This window comes from Octopus bimaculoides, chromosome 3 (genome assembly GCF_001194135.2).
Source record: "Octopus bimaculoides isolate UCB-OBI-ISO-001 chromosome 3, ASM119413v2, whole genome shotgun sequence".
Taxonomy (NCBI): domain Eukaryota; kingdom Metazoa; phylum Mollusca; class Cephalopoda; order Octopoda; family Octopodidae; genus Octopus; species Octopus bimaculoides.
In genome coordinates, this window is record NC_068983.1 from 51,417,150 (window position 1) to 51,421,426 (window position 4,277).

Sequence of the window (4,277 nt, forward strand, 5' to 3'; positions counted from 1 at the left end):
AAAAAAAAAGAATAAAACAAGTAAAAGATACATAGACGATTAGGTAGGTAGATGATTAGATAGATAGATAGATAGATAGATAGATAGATAGATAGATAGATGGATAGAAAGCGAGCGAGAGAGAGAGCAGGAAAAGAGAGAGGTACTTATGTACAGCTCAACAGATACATCAGGCAATAAAAATGATACATCGAAAATTGATAGAATTGATGCGGTTTTTGTAAAATATCGAGTACGCCAACTATTCAGAAATAGTATAAAGCTGATGTGATTGATCTGTGTTATTTTGTTTCGTCGCTGTGTGTTCTTAGATGAAATACCAGCAACTTCATGTGCATCAATAATATACGTACATGTAAAGCTTGTGATCAATTCTATCGGTGATGCGGTCCGTTACAAATATGTTGTCGATTTGGAAATCAATAGTTTTCTGCCTATAAATCCGTGTGAATACGTTTTATTAGGGGGTAAAATGACCACTAGCTTCTTAGTACGAATATATTCCTCCTGATACTTTGAGATATTTGAAACGGAAAGAAGCCTGAAAATTTGGGTGTGGCTGGTGTCACGAAAAGAAATTTCGTGTTTGTTGTGTTATTTGTTGTGAGGTAAAAGTGCGAGTAAGCATTTCATTGCTATTATCTTTTTCTATAAATTTTTGCCAGTACAGTGTGTAATAACGTGGATGGATAGACATTTCATTGTTATCAAATACTGATTTCTGCAGTAATTCTTAAAATAAGTAAAATGATTAACGGGAGCATTTGAACAGCTCATGACCAAACCCTTCAGCAGACCGATGAAAAGAGCTGCTTCATATAATGTCTGAGTTTCTCTTGATAACTTGTGATTCAACTTAGCGTCAAATCGTTTTTCCAGCTGCCACTGTCATTTATTTTTGTATACATCCACTTTTCAACTTTCAAGAAGCGTCCGTCGTCTTTAAGACGCCACCATTTAAATGTTAGATTACACTGCGTTTTATTATATTTTGAGATCAGTCAAAGGCATACCTCATAGACATGATGCATGATGTGCATGATGAAGACATACTTCTACGCTTATCTTAGTTAACAAAATAATCAGCTATAACTGTGGCGGCAAACACAAGTATGAGAACATTCTGCAATTCGTTTTGATATACTTAGAATTTCGCCTAATCATTTATATAATCTATATTCATAGTTATCGCCAAGCTAACATGGCAGTCCAAAAAATAGGATGAATGATGCCGTTGATTAGCTCCCAGAGGCCATCACATCTAACTAGCTATGTGACACACGAACAGGAGACGTCAGCCGCTTCCCCTTGCTGTTCTGGCATCTACAGACTAGTTTCAGGATATTTGCCCCTTATCAATGTAGAAATCATTCTTTTAATATTTGTACCTTCATCGGATAATATGAACACGCGAAGTAAGGAAGACTTTTGCTCTGACATTTTTGGCTAAAACTGTGTTCAATCAGAGTAGATATGAAATTAAACATCCTGGATATTAGCAGCAACAAAGAGGAATTATTAATAATGAATCGTGGGCATGCTTGCAAGCGCAGTTAAGAGACAAAACCATAAACACATTTTGAAATGATGCAACTATTTCATTGCACTCGTCTATAATATTCGATTGCTCTTACGATAGTTGGTCACGTTATACTTTTAAATATTACAGTAATTGAACTACCATATATTCAAAAATTTTAAATCTTTCCAAACTACAAATTTTTTTCAGTCACAAGCAACAGTAGCAGCAGCAATAGCAGTAACAGCAACCGGAATAGCAGCAGCGGAAGCTGAAGTTGAAGCCGTTACCCGAATAACATAACCACCATTATCGACCTACCTGTCACCGCATAGATGATATTGTTATTAATAACAGTAGCAGCAGGAATGTTACTAAATGTCTGAATGCGGGGATTCTACCTAGTCTCCACGTTACTAATATCACACCCATATCTTAGGCTAAACTTTAAAAATAACAGTTCTATATAAAAGAGATGAGGAATTATGTACATTATTCACATTATTTACAATTGACGATATTTGTCCTCATCTTGTTTGTTGTTAGCACAGCGTTTCGGCTGATATACCCTCCAACCTTCATCAGGAGTCTTGGGAAAATTTCAAACATGGGTTCTCTTTCTTAAGGTATTTCTCGATGTCGTTATTATTATCATTATTCTGGTCACTGCTTGGAATCGAACTGGGAATGTTTGGGTTAATAACCGGCGTACTTACCCACTACGCTAAATGCCCGTTGGCAATCATGGAGTGAATTTAAGGGCTTATAAATATAATATTTTCCTATCCTTTCTTAATACCGGTTCAGTAACTTGAATAATAATAATAATAATAATAATAATAATAATAATAATAATAATAATAATAATAATAATAATAATAATAACAACAACAACAACATCGAAAAGTACCTTAGGAATGAGAACTGGTTTGAAATTTCCCCAAGACACCTAATGAAGGCTAGGAAGTATATCAGCCGAAACAACAAAGACGATGAGGACAAATATCCGTCAAATGTAAATAATGTAAATAAGATACAGATGGTATATTACAAAATATATTAATAGTAAAAGACAATTTATTGTGAATGCTGCAATATATTTTACCATATATCTCATCGATCACGGCAGACGTAGTGTTAAAACAGTTTCTCGAATTTATGTAAAAAAAACAGTACATTTCAAATATATGAATTTTGAAATACTATTACGTTATCGGCAATAAGCGGGGGAGAGATCCTCTACGGATCTCCTCTCTAGAAATTCAACTTCTTTTCAGTCACAAACTACATATAGTCTAATTCAATAACTTTTCAAAACTAATAATGTTTCAAATTGATCTTCTGACCCGAAAGAGAGAACAAGCTTTTTCTTTATTTTAAATGTTTACTTTTCATTATAACTTCAAATGTAAGTACGAATGACATTTCATGTTTTTTTTTTTCATCTCTTAGTTATCTATCATTACGACACATAGTTCTAATATTAAGCAAATGATATTCAAATTAAATGCGTACACTCTCGTAGAATTCAATGGTTCCGCTTTAGTTCTACCTGGAACGTGTATATTCTAAAAACTGTATTCTATTATTTCCGATACTAGAAATTAGATATCTCGTTTTTTTATGAAAGGCTAACAATAATATAAATATTCAAAAGTACTTTCCGACACTCTTCGGCATTAGATACTCCTTTCTAACCGCAGAATGACAACAATGTTTAACTAAATTGTAACATAAAGCCCAATTGTACACTAATTAAATCACATAATCAATACTGGTCCTAACATGCAATGTAGACAGAATTATTTCTGTGCATTAGAATGAGTGCTTGTTATACTATTTGTAAGTGAGACTTCTAAAAGTTTCTAGAGAACTATTGCAGAATCTTTCATCGTCTCGGTTATAGGATTGAAGCGTTTAAAGGTCACCGCCTGTGAAGGGTTTGAATGGAATTTATCAAACCCAGTACTTATTTTTGTTGTTTACTATATCTGTATCTTACTTTTAAACTATGGAGACGTAGACAAACCAACAGCAGTTGTCAACTATCGGGGAATACAGGCATACAGTTACAGACACGTGTATATATATGTGTTTCTGTGTGTGTGTGAGTGCGTATGTGTGTATTTCTGTGCGTGCAGATGGGCTTCCTCATAGATTTAGTGGAAATGAATTCGAAACCAGACAGTTGAATACGAAGTTTCTTTACCACACAGTCATTTTTCAGCCTAATGAACATGTAAAAAAGACTAAATGAAATCCGATTGATGTCTTTAATGTGGTCTCCACTGGAAAGGATATGATTAATTCAGTGCTGTTACATTACAAGTTATATTTAAAAATAGCTATTTATTAAAGCAGCACACTTTTTTAGGTTAGCTATGTATGTATTCTAACCTCGTGTTGTACCACTAAAATTAATAAATTCGTGTTTCCAAAGCTTGTACTGTTATGCAAATTATGCGGAAAAATTTAGTAATGTCCGTGTTTGTGTATACTATTAACGGCTTTAATATACTCGTCTCTCAGTTGTCAGGAAATGAGTAATCGATCTCTTATGAATAATAAACGTTAAACTAGTTTGATCGATCTATTTTCACTAAAATAACTAAAATATTAATTTATTAAAAAAAAATCACTCTAGAAAATTTAACTTGTAACTCGATGTCCGTCTGTCACATTTAACACTCTTCATCGATCTCTGACGTCATATTTCTGTCTTTCTTCTTTGTTGTATATATATATATATATATATATA